Consider the following 16,379-nt stretch of genomic DNA (forward strand, 5'->3'; position numbering starts at 1 on the left):
TCTAACTCTGTGTTCTTTTCCTCAACTTCTCTTAATACTTTTGTCTTTACAGGATGACTGAAATTGAAAGTCAGGTCACAGAGTAACCGCTGGGCTTCCACTGTAAGATAAAAGTCAATTTTCAAGTATGAATTAGTTTTATATGGGCAATTTACTGCAAAGATTTTTTACATATACATAATTCAATTGTTACATAACTTGGAAAAAATAGCAGCTTTGGTACAAGGCAGGAAAATAAAGTTTGGTACCAGTGTGTTACCATACAAATCTTCAATTGGGAGACTAAAAACATATTTGTAGAGAAATTATAACAGGTCTTTCCAAGTTTGGCCAATATGATCCTATTTTTATCTATCATAAATACTGTTTCTTTAATTTTTCACTAAACAGGATTTTTTTTATTAGGAAGAAGAAATAACTTTACAACAAAACAGCATGAACCTATTTTTTTTTCTATGATGAACTCAGAATTACCATTTAGCTTCTTCAGCTCACAGGACATTTTTTCAATGCTTTTAATTGCAGCTTCAAGGCTAAATTCTTGGTCAGCAACATTCTTAAATCTCTGTAAGAAAATACAAATGAAAACAGAATTGGTATTATTCATGTGTGATTTTTTAGGCATTAATAGTTCTGTTGGTCAACCTTTTTTCATTCAAAAAATTTAAATGGTATTTTTAAAACCTAGATTTATATACACATTTTGATTTTTCCACTTTGTAAACACTGAAAATTTGGATTTTTTTCTTTTCCACACAGTAACTGTTTTCTATTCCCTTTGCTTCATACACGATGCAGCTACGTGTGTGCTTTACTGAAGAGCTGACTAATTAGTTCCACAGTAAAGTATTACTGTCTACACATGTGCCCATATTAGGGTGTAGTAAATTAATTAACTTTGCTACAGGATAGTACTGTCCAGGACAAGTACTATCCTATAGTGGAGTGGTTACATGCACTGAAACACACATGTGGATGGTGACTGGGGCTGGCTGTGGCTTGGGGGTGCTACAGTGTGTGAGCTGCCTGCCAGCTAGCCCCCTTGTGCCACAGCCAGCCCCTCCAGAGCAGTGATAGACTGGCAGGCTGACCCCACAGGTCCCCTGCCAGCCAGGGCTGTTCCGCCTCAACAAAATGTGCTGCAGTCTCAGGAAAACTGCACTGGAGTTTATTCCTACATGCTAATTACATGTGTAGATGCATTCACAGATAATAATTTTTTGCCTAATATCCTATTACTTATTTATAGTAACCAGAATTTATTTCCCCTTTAATTTTTTTTTTAAACAAAAATTGAGAAACAAGACTATAACCATTTTGAAAGCCAGCAGTAAATTAAAACTTTCTCTGTGTATAGCACAGTAATATTACAAAGGACTGTGCTTTGTTAAAAACAGAATGAGTGAAAGAGAAAGATTAGCTTCCACAAATACTACACACAAAAGTTTGTATTTATCAAATGTTTTAGTCAACTCTAAAATTATATATATGACATCTGAATTTAAATTCTAAACCTCAAATTTCAGCAGTTAATTTGGAAAAGTTCTATTTCTACATATGCTAGTGGTTGCAAGAATAAAAATGAACATGCCTTTATCACAGATGCTTCATCCAGCTCTCTCTGTCCTTCAGTTTGGGGTTTGTCATTATGCATGTCATTACTTGGGGTTAAAGGAAATCCTAAATGTGGGGAAAAAAAGTTTGTTACCTACTCACCCAGCCTTACATTACATTATAAACAAAAATAAGATTTGGATTTAAGATTTAAGAATTTATATTGCCTTTTTTGCCATTCATATTAAAAGGGTTTTGCTGGAGAGTTGTACTTCTGTTTAACTAATTTTGTATTATATAAAGCTACATATTTCTATTAGCTAATTTGATTCATTTAGCCTATTAGGAGTTAAAGTCTTAACTATAAACTAGTGAAAAGATATATTTGCAGTAGATCTCAGCCACTTCCTTAAGAGCAAAACTATTTGAATGCTTTGAATGGTTGGACCTCTATTCCTTCAACATTATAAAATGCTAATACGTTGTGCTTATATGAGAATTTTAATTCAAGATTATAAAAAAAATAATTGAAAACGTGGATATTATCACTAATTTATGGATGTGGAAAATAAGGCACATTTTCATTTGTGTAACAGGATTATGTAAGTTGTACAAGATCATATAACTAGTCAGTGGTAAAGTGGGAAATAAAAAGCAAACCTTTTGTTTCCCTTTCCATTGGTCTTATCACCAGGGATCCTGGTTTTAAAAAAATCCCCAATTTCCACTTTTAAAAAAGTAACCCCAAATTCAATCTTTTTACTTGATTTAAATGAATCATACTAATATATATCGGGGGGGGTGTATACACCCCACCACCATAACATATATATTAGTGTGATTCATTTAAATCAGGTAAAAAATTTGAATGTGAATTTGGGGTTACTTTTTTTAAACCGGAAATTGGGGATTTTTTAAAATCAGAGGTAACCAGGACCCCTGTTTATCACTAGACCATATTCCCTCTCTTCTCCCTGTATCATCACCATGAATAACAAAATTCTGTGATTCTGTTGAGGATAAATGACGCCCTTTTAGTGTTCATGAGGTGCTTATATACATCTTCTAAGAATTCCAGCGAAAGGATTCAGTGAAAGAGTTTCATCTCAGCAGGGCAGTAGAAAGAAATTGTCCTATCCCCATTCCCTCCCCCACTTTTGAAAAAATGTTTACAGAACCAGACAGTAGTGTGATACTGTAATATTTGCTGAGAAGAGGATATGAACATGAACTGTCCTGAAGAAGGGAGTTCCTGATATAAATGTGAGCATCTCAGCACTGTTGTTGAGGTGCTTAATGCCAGACATTGTCAGAGGGGATGTGGAAGGGTGCATGGGATGTCACTAAGGCTGCTTTATATAGGCAATAGCTTTGTCCCACATTGGTAAGAAGCACAGCCATTTTCACATTCACTGGTGTGTAGGGCTTCTGTGGAGGGAGTGAACCTTTCCCTGGTACATATGGAGGTGTTAGGGCAAGGGAAGCGAAGTCTGGTTCACAGGCTGGATTGGGCCTGCAGCGGACTCCATTTCCCAGCAGCACCTGCCCACGTTACTGTGTCCAGTTTCCATGAAGACCCCAGCAGTGGTGGGGCCATGACAGTGTGGGGCCAGAATTTCCATGAAGACCAGCCCTGACAGCAGTGGCAGGGCATGTAGCTGGGCAGGAAGCTCCTCTGGGGCTGGGATCTTGTGGTGGTGACATCATGGTCCAGAGCTGGGGTACAGCTGCAATCTGCTGCCCGCACACCCCAAGCAGGGGCGTGCAGGCAACAGATCATGGCTGTGCCTTGGCTGCAGACCATGCTGTCACCACTGCAAGATCCCACCCCTGGCTGTGAAGCAGCTCCCTGCCCTGTCGGGTGCCCTGCCAGTGCTGCTGGGGTCAGTCTCCATGGAAACTCTGACCCCACACTATCATGGTCCTACTGCTGCTGGGGTCTTCATGGAAACTGGACACAGCAACGCAGGGTACGGGAAATCACAGTTAGGGAATGTCTGCAGTTTGCTTTGTTTGAACTATGATACTACATGAGAAAAGGAGCGCAAGGGCGGGGAGAAGGAGATTAAAGAAGGGTGGAGAAAAGAGGAGTGGAGAAAAGAGGAGTGGAGACATATGTTTACAAAAGTGGGGTGTGATGGGAAGGGACAAATGTGAGATGTGTTGTTAGGTGTTATAAGGGAGGGGAGTGGGGAGTGAAGTGGGTGAGGGACAAAGGGAGTGTTGGGTAAGGAGTATGTTATAGATTAAGGGAAGAGGCTTTAGGGAAAGGGGGTGTTTATGTCAAGGGGGAATTAGTGTGTGATTGATGGGAGATGGGACAAGGACCAATGGAAAGGTGTATAGTTTTAGTTTTATTTCTGGTTATTGTAGTTTATCCTGGTTTAGTATAGATGGGAGTGGCCTTATTAATTTATAATGATGAACCCAGTGTTAAGAGTGGAACCACAAAAATATGTAAGATAAAAATTATGTTTTCTTTTTGATGCATGAATATATGCAGTTGCTTGTATATTTGAAGTGGAAGCGTGGGGAAGGGGGATGTCATCAGAAACAAGGGAGTCAGGTAAAAGCTATACATTGGATATGGGAAATCTTGTTGTTTTAAAATTGTCTGGGGGCAGAAAGTGAGGAAAACAATTCTAGGTTCAATGTGTAACAGGGGGAAGAGAGAGACATTTTTTAAATTGGTTGGGGGATGTGTTGAAAACAGTTATGTTCAGGGTGGGTTATATATGGAAGCAAGATTTTTTGTTAGGGGGATGAGTCGTACATAGAAGCATTGTTTCTTTTGCGTTATGGGAAATTATATACAGTGATGATCTTGCTTTTAATGTTTTGCTTTGTTTTTATGAGGATATTTATAATAAAATTTAAAAAAATCTTGCAAGGGCCCCTGTGGAGAGACTGGGATACAAACCAGCAGTGAGCCTCTGAACACGAACACGAACACCCCTCCCTCCCCCCCCATAATTCCCCTCACAGTCAGGGCGGGAGAGGCAGGAATTTGGCCCTTCCACAGCAAGACAGAACCATACTCCCACCAGGACAAGGAAGTGCCATGGCTTCCTCTCAGCTCAGAGCAGAGCAGAGCAGAGCAGCCTGGGAGCTAAGCGCTCTGTGGAGCAGTCCCCGCCCCCATCAGTTCTTCCAGAATCTTCCGTGTATGCGGGCAGCTGCCCCTCCCCCACCCGGCAGGGCGCTATGCTAGTGCGCAGCTGCACCCTGTGCTGGGACAAGGACTGTGTGGTCCTGCACAAACCGATCTTTTCAAGGTCACATCTAAGTTTTCCTCTGCAGCCATGACAATTAGAGAGTCGCACTAACTCAGGAGGCTTCTACTTAAAAGGGAAAAAAAAAACAAGAGAGCCAAACAAAGGAGCAGGAAGAAAAGGCTGAGGTGAAAACTACAGATCTCTGTCAAAACTATCAGCCACACAGGAGGTTTCATTTCACCCTACTGGCACATTTTTTTACCAACCCGCAGACTTGCTTATAGGTATTGCAAAATTGTTGCGTTCTGCAGCAGCTGGCTCATTTGCACTAAACTATTTCCCTGACTTTATAAATAGAGTTGTAGCAGATATAGTTTCTATTGACTTGCGGTCTAATTGGGGACTGACCTGGAGAAGCAGGCTGGTCCTCTGTTGTATTGTATCAGTTAGAGAAGGTGGACACTGTTCTCTCAGGTGCAGATATACTGGGCACTCAGGTGTTAGCAACAGAAATCAACATGCAAGAGCAGAACATGGGACACAGAAAGAAGGTGCAGCAAATATCCCTGAGACAATGCAAATGGTGTTCAAACATGGGACTTGAATTGTAGAGCCTTTCAAAACTTACACACTGACAAAGGGTAACTCCTTTTTGTGCAGAGCGTGTGGTCAGTGACATTGCAGAATCACTTTTTCCTCTCTTCAAAAAAGAATGGGTGTTTGCAGTTTTGCTTAATTTATTGCAACCGCTATTCCTGCTGCTCAGAGTTTATCTTTGCTTCAAGCTTCCTGTTCTGATGCTAAAGGAAAGAAGGATTACTGATACTTCAGATGAGACTGATTATCTAGAGTTACTTGTATATAAGACATACTTTCCAGAGAAAAGGCAACTGTCTGTTCTTTGTTCACTCTTCTATTGCCCGTTTTCTCTTTTCTTTGAATCAAAGACTTAACACATCATGAATTTATTGGAACCTAAAATATAATACACTTTCTGTTGAGCTGCACCTATAGCGAGAAGACACGCCAGACTAAAGGTTATGGAAAATAAGAAACGCAAAACAGGAAATACTTCATGCATACACTAATTCCTTTATGACAGTCTTTCAACTTCAGCAGTCCACATGAGACTCCAATGCCAGTGAATTAGTTTTGTCAATTCTATGAATCTGTAAGAAAAAAAAAAGTAGCTTCTTATCATTAAATCTAAGGAAGCCGGCAATTTTTTTCCAGGTGGGTGCATGAGTTTGGTTGTATAGTATATGAAAAAAAAATATGGTGAGCTACGGCTGGCAGTCAACAGCACTTGTGAACTGAACATTGTGGTGAAATTGAGCAATTGCCTGCCTTGTTGCACAGACTGCCAGGGAACAGAGGCAATGAAAAATACAGGTGGTCTGAGAAAGAATTATCTCACAGAGAGATGGAGAGGTGAAGGCTGGAAACTGCTTTTTGGAGTAGTGAGGGAGTCACTCACAGAGCTGGAGTATGTTCGAGCAGTTTATTTAATTCCTTGCGACTTTCCCTCCAGTTGCAGCCCACAACCCATGTAGCCTATCATACTACATGAGAACTTGTACACATACAATTATTTAATAAAATAAACCAGAGAAAAATGTTAGAAACATTTAACCATCATAAAATGGGCGTTCAAACTTCAAGAACTATGGGGTCAGCAAATGTTTGCCCTGTACAAGAAAAGGACTTACATATTCAGATCTCTGAAAAAAGTGCCTTTAAAAAAATATCCTGAAGTAGTTTGCTACAGCTACTATCAAGTCCATTGTGACCTTTGAGAATTGTTAGTACATGGTGGGTTCTGTTTTTTTGGCATTTAAGGAAAGAGTAAGACTGAGAAATCATGTGCTGTTCCGTTACTGACCAAAAAGGCTTCAAAGTTTGCCTAAAACTTAAACTGAAATATTTTTTGCCTTGTTGTTATGGGCAATATTTTAACATGCATATTCTGAAATCATAACTTTAAGTGCATGTTAGCCATCTTCTATGATATGTTGTTTATGAGGTGCAAAAGGCATGATAAGAATATAAAGAATCTATATATCATATTCTCGACCCTGTCTTAAGGAGACCCCCTGGGTTTATAGGTGCAGATAATTGTGGGTGTCATTTACTTCACCTGCATTTTTGAGTTGGACAAGCTGGTTGTGCATGAGATCCCGAGAGATATGCTGTCTCTCTAGAATCTTTCTCTGAACACATTCAGTTGTAAAAAACATAGTATTCAGATTACTCAACATGTCTGAATCTCAGTTTAGGAATGATTCACTATCCAAAAGGTCTTTAAAAACAAAAGAATTAAAAATAATAGGGACCTTCTGTGGTTCAATATTTAGAATAATAAAATAAATCAGCTAACAATGCAGGCAGAAAAAACTGTGGAAATCCCTTTACAGAACTACCCTCCATCACCCTTCACACATAATGAGAAAAAACAGAATGACATAAATAACAAAAAGCTATCAAAACTAGTAAGATATGAAGTGCCTGTCACACACGATGATAAATGAAATGTGAGATAGAACATGGTCTTAAATGCTGCCTCTTTATTTGTTAAGCTCATTTTACCAAAAAGTGTTTATCAATCTTTAAAATGCAGACACCGGTACTATTCCTAGTTAGAGTTTTCGCTTAAAGTGGCTCTTATGACTATGAGGCAGCATTTAAGAAACAAGTATGAATACAGAGATCAGTCTGTTTCAAAAGGCAAGGGTCTTTTATTACAAAGAAGATCAGGAAATGGAGAAAAAATGGTAGTTGGTATTTTTTTTAACAGTATAGCTTCAGAGAGCATGTTTGAAGATGCACTGAGATAACAGCACCAGAAATCAGTATTGTGAGAAGCTATTGCGGTTTTTAAAAAAGAATGCCTTGTATATCTGAATAAACATTTTTTAAAAGTATAGCTAATTTCTCTTATGTATATTTTGGAACGTTTTGACACCAGTATATTTATCTGTGCAATCTGTGTTTTAGGCATGCCATTTACCAGTGGACCAGAGGGACTTGTCTAGGGTTCATGGAGTTTTGTTAAACAACCACCCTCAAACTAACACTGTTAAAGCAGGGGTGGGCAAAATACGGCCCGTGGACCAGATGTGACCTGCGAGGCCATTCTATCCGGCCCACGGAGCCTCTAAAAAATGTAGAAAATTAGTATTTCTCTGCCCTTGGTTTCTGTCACTTGCCGTGTGGCTGCTGCCCTGCACTGCAGCTGCTCATAGACCACCTGGAACTCCCTGCCCCTGCTTCAGACAGTCCCATGTGGGCTGCAAGTGCCTGCAGCAGGGAGTGCCAGCCATGGGGTGGGTAAGGAGTTGCTTTTCCCTGTGCTTAGCACCAGCTTCTTCCCTGCCAGTGAGCAGGGGGTTGGAGCTATGCACTGCTCCCCGCCTGTACTGCGGGGCTGGGGGGCACTGGGTGTGAGTTGCTGGGGAGAGCCAGTGGGAGCATGGGGCCCACACCGGTGCCCCGGGGTCAGTGCCAGTAGGCCCCAGAGCAGGATGGTAGGAGTGCAGTGTCCCAGCTGGCAGGGGCTCTATGGAGCCAAGCCAGCTCCCCCCTCTCCTGCTAGTGCAGCCCAGCCCAGCTCCACAGACCCCTGCCAGTCTGTGCCCTGCTTTGGGCCCCACTGGTGCTGGCCCTGGGACATTGGTCCCAAGATGGTGACCAGGGAGCAGGGCTCCTGTCAGGGGGCGGCGCTACCAAGGCAGCCCTTGACAGCCTGCCAAAACTGGGTAAGTGGCCTTCCGCCCAAAATAATTGCCTGCCTCTGGTTTAAAGTAATGGGCCTGCCTCTAAAAAAATAGTTAATATTGTATGAGGACATTACTATGCAGTACCCAGCAGGATTACTTTATGGGGACTCAAAACACTGACAAAGACTACATAACTGATTTAGTTTTTAAACAATTCAGGATCTAAGGAAGTTTATTCAGTCTTCAAAATAATTAAACAGCAAAATATCAATGCTTATGTTGCTTTTATGGATTCTTGATATAAATGCTCATATTTAGAAAACAAATTGTTCAGATTATGCTGTATCTTTCACTTGTTCATCAAAAACTTTCTTGAATAATTACATTCTTGACTGTTGTTTTTGCCAGTTTAGATATTAATGCTGTGTGAGGAAACTGAAACATAACAGAATTATTCAGTGAAAGAAATGATGAGGTATACTTGAGAATTTGCTTTGCCATCTAAGTGACCTGCTCAAATAAGGCACAATCATAATGTGTGGTGGGTAGTAAGTGGAAAAAGTATACGACTGTCTGGAATCTTTCCTCTTCCTACTGCCAGACTTATTGCCTTGTCAATGCTGTGGTTTTTAAGCCCAACGCATTAAGCTTTAAAATCAGAGTTTCAATTTTATTTTCTTTTTCACCTCTGTCTAATTATATTAGAGATATTTGATGATATTACATTGTAGCCAACTCTTTTTTTATGTAAAAATATATATTTTTAAGCAGTATCAAGAGTAAAAGCACATTTTTTTTATGGATGACTTAACATTACCAGAGATAGACAATGAACTTCCTTTAATTTTTAAAGTGTACTTTTCAATTTAGGGGCATGGAAATTTAGACTAAAAAGGTGTTACATTAAAGGTGTAAATATGACATACATCTTTTAAGACATGCATATACCATTATTAAAGACAGGTATATTGTCAAATGAAACTGCCCAACGACACTGTTTTCTTTTTACTGTACAACAAACCCACAATGTTAGATAAGACAGAAATAACTTCACTACTTTGCAAGTAAATTCAGGGAAAGGAGTTATGGTTTATTCACATTACTCAGATGAACAGTGATGGGTGGGCAAGCGAGGCATAAGCCCTTTGCAATGCAGAATGGGGTGGGGGAGTCCTTTCCAGACTGAAGAACCCTACCCATTTTAGTCTCGCCTTGTATGGCAACTGCTTCATACCCCTGATCATTTTGGTTGCCCCTCTCTTGTACCTTGTCTAATTCTAATCCTTTTTGAGACGCCAGAACACAGTATTCAAGATGTGGGCACACCAAGGATATATATAATGGGATGTTGATGATCTCCGTTTTGTTTTTAGTTCCCTTCTCAATGATTTTATAGATTTCATAGACACTTGGGCTGGAAGGGACCCCGGAGGATCATCGAGTTCAGCCCCCTTCCCCACAGGCAGGAAGTCAGCAGGGATCATAGGTTCCCAGCAAGATAAACATCCAAATGTCTCTTGAAGGCGTTCTAAGTGGGTGCTTGAACCACCTCTGGTGTCAGTCTATTTCAGACCTTAGGGGGTTGGACAGTAAAGAAGTTCTTCCTTATGTGCAGCCTGAATTGGTTGCGGAGGAGTTTGTGACCATTCGATCTTGTCATCCCTTGGGGCACTCTGGTGGTCACCCGTGATAAACTTATAGGTGGCCACAAGATCACCCCTGAGCCTGCGCTTTTCCAGGCTGAAGATTCCCATGGATCTCAGCCTCTCGTCATAAGGTCTGTTTTCCTGACCTCTGATCATGCATGTGACTCTCCTCTGCACTCTCTCAAGCTTCTCCACATCCTTTTTCAATTGTGGAGCCCAAAACTGGACGCAGTACTCCAGCTGTGACCTCACTAAGGCAGAGTACAATGGGAGAATGACGTCCTGGGATTTGCTTAAGAAGTATCTATGGATGTAAGCCAGCATTTTGCTTGCTTTACTAGCTGCAGCATTACACTGAAGGCTCATGTTCATCTTGTGGTCTATCTTGACTCCCAAGCTCCTTTCATCTGTAGTGCTAACCAGTGTAGCACTGCCAAGTCTATAAGCATGCTGCAGGTTTTTCCTCCCAAGGTGGAGAACCTTGTATTTTTCAGCATTAAACACCATCCGGTTCTCATCCGCCCATTTGCTGAGCCTGTCTAGGTCAGCCTGGATCACCTGCCTGTCTTCTGGTGTGGATGCTTTCCCCAGAGTTTGGTGTCATTGGCGAACTTGGCCAGTCCGCTTCTGACACCAATGTCAAAAATGATACCCAACATTTTATTGGCTGCTGTTGCACATTGAGCTGAGGTTTTCAGAGAGCTACCGACAATGACTCTAGGGTCTCTTTCCTGCGTAGTGACAGGTAGTTCAGCATTTTGTAATATAGATGAGGTTATTATTCCTGATGTGCATTATCTTGCACTTGCTTGTAGTGATCACTAGGGCTGGGCAAAATGCCTGTGTTTAATTTTGGTTTCCAATTTTGCATTTCAGAGGGACAGCGATTCATTTCTGTGTTTTGAATCACTGTCCCATTTCATTTTGGCTGAAACTTCTGGAATTTCAACAGTGTTTCGGCCATAGGGTATAATGGGGAATTACAAAACTGCCTATAACTTTGTCATTTCTTGCCTGACTCAGATGAACCCTTCAGGGCTGGTAGCTCCTTCTGAGGTCATGAAGTATGCCAGGTTTCAAGGAGAGAGGCACGGGTTTCTGGGCAAGTGTACCTCAAGGTGCTGACAAGCCAAACTTGTGACATTTGTGACTATGTGTGTGTGTTAAGGTGCAGCGGGATGAAAACTGCAGGAATGGTATCCCCTTCTGAGGCCATGAATGGTTCCCAGGTTTCAAGGAGATAGGTGTAGGGGCTTCTCAGAAACAGCTGCTGACAAGCAAAACTTGTGATGTGTGACTTTGTGTGTGTGTTAAGGCACAACAGGATTAAAACTGCAGGCATGGCAGCCCCTGGTCTTACCTTCATAACTTCACTGCAACCAATAAGCCTCAGGCCTCTCAAAGATCTGACAGGTCTGGGCTTTCCCCAGCCAGGATGGTGAGGTGGCTGGAGGTTATTAGGTGCCTCCTGCTCCTACCCACCTTTCACCAGGGAGGTTCATGGTCCTGGCATTTCCTGGGGCTGCTGTGCCACTGCCTTTCCCACCCAGGCCTCCCTACCCTGGCAGGGTGCAGTTTTAGGTCATGCCTAGGATGATGTGGGCCCTCCTTCTTCCCATATAGACCCAGCCCTTATACCTCCAAGTTCTTACTAGCACAGGAGCTCAGCAGGGACATGTTCTTCCCCTGCTGGCTGATGAGAAACTAAACTGGCACCTCCAGCTGAGAGTGGGGCATTAAGTGATCACCCTCATTAGCACCTGTCCTGCCACATTAATTGCCCCTCATGCAGGCAGAGTGATGCAGGGGTTTCTGTGAAGCCGTACCTCAAACTGCTGAAAACAAAACTTGTGTCACTTGTGTATGTTAGGGAGTGTAGGTTGTAGCTGTGTTAGTCTAAGGACATAGCCCAGACAAGGTTCTTAGGGTCATTCTGATAGTTTCATAGTTTCATAGTATCTAGGGTCAGGAGGGACCTGAACAGATCATCTAGCCTGACCCCCTGCCACAGGCAGGAATGAATGCTGGGTTCACAAGACCCCAGACAGGTGATCATCCAACCTCCTCTTGAATTTGCCCAAGGTAGGGGGGAGGACCACTTCCCTGGAAAGTTGGTTCCAGATTTTGGCCACCCTAACTGTAAACAATTGCCTTCTTGTTTCTCCTCCTTGCCCTGGCTGGTCTTACATTGGCAGTGCAGGCAGATAGCATACCTGGGATCATCTACCACCTCAAAATGATCCCACACTACACTACCCCCTTGCTTCTGGGGTGAGGGTGCAGATCGTGCCTGATTCCCCTCCTCAGCAGGCAGAGGTACAACAACAGGACCAGCTGACTCAGCTGAACCACTTTCCCCTACAACCTCAACCTCAACCTCCTCCAAACTGCCTTCTGGGGAAGGAGACCTGGCTCTAGGGGAACTTGGAGAGAGTGGAACACAAACTCAGATTCCTTCTTGGTCCCCAGAATTTCCTTTGCTAGGGTGCTCAGATCCCCTGCTTCCCGATTTAGCTCCTCCTCTGGCACTGGAAGGCTCAGGCTGGGAACTGAAATGGGGGTGGAGAATACTGTCATGCTGGTGATGCTTGTCATTCTGGTGGTGCCGGGGGTTATTATTATGGCTGGTGTTATTGGAGGGATCACAGATGCAGGCGTTGGTCCCACCTCCTTGCTGCCACGTGCACCAGAAGCCTCATGCCTGCTAGGGAAGAGACTGAGTCTAATTGGTGGGTGGGGTCTTCTTCCCAGACAGAAGACCTGACACCTGCCTTTCCAGCGTGCTTCATATTTCGTGTGCTGGAAAAAAAATGTGTGTATGTGTGAGTATGTGTGTAATAAATGTATGTGTATTGAGTGTTTTCCTGCAGTGAGTGCACTGTGGTGAGTCACTTCCAGGCAAAGCACCAAAATTTCGCATAGCCCTAGTGATCACTTAGTTCATGAAACATAGGCATATGTTAATCAGGAGAACCTACACACAACAAGCAAGTATTTTTGAGTAGATCTGATATCTTTTTTCAGACCAACTGAGTAGTTGGTAAAAAGTTCTTAGCAAGCTTTCAGGCACAGTCACCCTTCTTCAGGCACAGGGAGTCTCTGCTGTTCTGAGACTCCAAGAAATGCAAGAAGCTAGAAGTGTGGCAGGATGTCAGTGTGAATGTAAAAAGGTAGAAATTAGGAAGACAAAAAGTAAAGCAGACAGCGGAGGGGGAAGAGAGCAGGGGGAAAAGGCTAAAAAGGGAGACATTCTAGTGATAGAATACAAGCTGGAAAAGAAGCTGTCAGTGAAAAAGAAAATAGTTGGAAATCAGGAAAGCAGGAATGAGAGAAGCTCAAAGTGTGAATGGATGTAATGAAAATATAAATAGGTAGAAAGAAGAAAGAAAAGGTAAAGCAGAGGAAGGAGGGGGAAGAAAGCAGGGGCAAAAAAAGCCAAAGGGAAATATGTATCACATCTAAAAATAAAAAATATCACATCTACCCAAAGAACCTTGCCTGCCTGTGTGCTTAGACCAACATGGGTACAACCAAAAATCCTACACACAACAGGGTTTTTTTTCATAGTACTCCAGTACTTGTTACCCATCACAACTCTTGCTAGCTGCAACTCTGATTGTACTTTGGACTTCCTGATTTCATCCCTGCATGTCTGAGCAATACTCTTATACTCCTGCATAGTCGTTTGTTCAAATTCCCACTACATTGTCAACAGTGAAGTTCATCTGACATTATTTTTGCCCAGTTCCTTAGCTTAGTCTTTCTGCAGTTTCTCTCTGTCAGCTTGGGATTTGACTACCCAGAATGATTTAGTATGGAACAAGTATAAAGCTATGATAAATTTATTAGCATTTACTTAATCCCAAAAGCTAAGATTTTAGTTTTTACCTTAGTAGATCCTCTTGCATTTTGGATTCATCACAGGTACAACAATAGTGTTACTTAAGCAACTCAACAGAGGCAAGCCTATTACAAGGGAGAATAAAAAGGACTCACTTCTTAACATATTACTCAATTTATAGCGTTAAAATATAAGTGATATCAATGTTTGAGATACAACTGCTAGTATTTATATTAAACACTTTTAAAGGAGTAATAGAAGAAGTGAGTTTATAAGTGAGGAAGCAGATACAATGCATCTATACAGATGTAATAGATATAGAGATGTAAAACTTAGTTGTCTTTGATGGATGGCAATGCAGTACCTCACATTACTGTTTAGTTATGCAAGGTTTTCAATAGCTCAAGAATAACTACACACAAAAGAATCCTTTAAAATAGACCATCTAATCAAGCTGTCACGCTAAGAAAGAGCAGGCGATGGCACAAACCAAAAACTGGCAGGAACCAGTGAAAGAAAAGAAGGAGCTTCATTTCTGGAGCAGCTGCTTGATGAAGGTGGAGTGGTCCCAGAGGGAGAGGAAGGAGGGGAGAGACCTGGATGAAAACAAGGCAGGGGTCGGGATGTGGGGGAACATGAGGAGAGCCAATTGGGATGGTGGGGGTGAGGAGGAGTCAGCTGTCAGCTGGCTAGATGAGAGAGAGAAGAGCATTGAGCTGGGAGATATGGGCTGAAGAAGCATTGCTGGGAGCATGATTTGGGAATAGATGCAACTCCAGAAAGCAGAGGGCTAGCCAGGAAGAGGTTGCTGAGCCTCACAGTGACAAGTACAATGCTTCTTTTTTTTTTCAGTATAACTAGATAGGGCCAGGCAGAAGCATCATTAGAAAGGTGAACCATAAAAGACAATAAGCTGTTACTGTTTAGTAGACTTAGTAAGCTGTTAAGTCACTGTTTAGTAGACTTAAAGAAGAAGACACCTTTTTTGTTGGACTTATACCTTTAAAAAAAATCAGGTTCATTGAGCCCAAAGTACTCAAAACTTATCTTTATTGATCTTACCTGAGTTTATTTTGGGATGCTTTGAGAGAGGTATTGGATATTATACTTACCTCCACTGTAGAACTCTTTGATCAGTAGCTTGGGGAACAGGCTTCTGTCATTTCCTCAACTCTTGAAGGCGTGATACCCAAGAAACTACAGAAAAAAATGAAAAAAGTGAGATAGATACCTAATAAAAAGAACCTTATCATAAAGAGCATGCTGTGAGTTTCATCTTTTATGGTCTACCGGATTGTTTTATGAAAAAGTTCAAAACCTCAAGGGAATTGATCAGTACCCCATCACCCAGTGGTGTTTAAGTTACACCCTCCCAGTATAAACCTTTTAACATCAAGACGTGGCAGGATGGATTCAGGTCACCACTGGAAAAAACAAACAAGGAATAACCTTGTAATGTGAGGCCCAATCTGGGAGACTGTGATTTGCATACACCAATGGATTAGACCAAATACTTCACACAAGCCTTGACTCCCTGCAAAGAAGTACAGAAGATCTCATTAACAACTCAGAAATCTGGCTGACACAAAAGCTAACTTAATGGTGTCAATAGTATTTTCCCACTATTCTGAATTTAAATGATAAACACCACAGGAATTCTAAGCATGTACTAAATACTTCTTGATGTCATATTAAATGCTTCTTCATGTTACAATTAAGGTCTCCACACAACCTAAAATTTGAATATAAATATAGTACTTATTAGCATTATCCTTGATAACTTTTCTAATACAATAATGCAGAAGAAGGAAACAAGTCCCACAATGAACTTGTGATCAGTAAATATGACATAGTAAAACCAAAGCTAAAGTTTTGCTTCTCTTCAGAATTTGGCTTAGTTGGTCAGATTGGCTGCTTACAGAGATTAAACAATTAAACAAAAAAAACCTCACTTTACCAGGAAAAGCAGTGCACTAGTTGGATCCAGCTCTGCTGTATCTGTATAGATCAGGTGCTTCGGTATGGCTTTTTGGCACTTTTATTTAATAGCTGATTCAATCAGGTATTACGTAAAAGCTCCAAAAAAGCCCCACTAAAGCACCCAATCTATAAAGATGTTGGGTGAGCCAAGTCTGACTAACACGATGCCTCTTCTGGACATGTGTTGGGCTTGGTGCAGGAGCACACTGAGTTTAAAGTAAAGCACCTTTTTTTCTTTATCTTTAATGTTTGTAAGCAGCCATTAATGATACATTTGTGTGTGTGTGTGTGTGTGTGTGTGTATGTGTATTATTGCTTTCATTTTTATCATTCAAATTTTTTGAGCCAGTTTCTTTGTTCCTCATGTAAAAATTAAACAGGTGAAATCAGATAAACATTTTCAGTGGGTCAGAGCTGCATTTTGTGA

General features: G+C 41.5%; 1 long non-coding RNA gene across 4 annotated transcripts; it reads right to left on the bottom strand.

Moving 5' to 3' along the window:
* Window positions 1-3: 3 nt before the first annotated feature.
* On the bottom strand, window positions 4-15,332 carry LOC109309948. Of its 4 annotated transcripts, XR_002101093.1 has the most exons (6): window positions 15,085-15,332; window positions 14,020-14,097; window positions 5,853-5,938; window positions 5,398-5,569; window positions 475-565; window positions 4-100 (listed from the first exon to the last, which is right to left on the bottom strand). It is a non-coding gene; the product is annotated as an uncharacterized LOC109309948 (long non-coding RNA). The 4 variants fall into 4 exon arrangements; XR_002101090.1 differs by having other exon boundaries at window positions 4-565; window positions 15,085-15,330; XR_002101092.1 differs by lacking the exon at window positions 15,085-15,332 and adding an exon at window positions 14,463-14,499 and having other exon boundaries at window positions 4-565.
* Window positions 15,333-16,379: the final 1,047 nt, after the last annotated feature.

The sequence above is a fragment of the Crocodylus porosus genome, unplaced genomic scaffold (genome assembly GCF_001723895.1).
Source record: "Crocodylus porosus isolate Cpor-Errol unplaced genomic scaffold, CroPor_comp1, whole genome shotgun sequence".
NCBI lineage: Eukaryota > Metazoa > Chordata > Crocodylia > Crocodylidae > Crocodylus > Crocodylus porosus.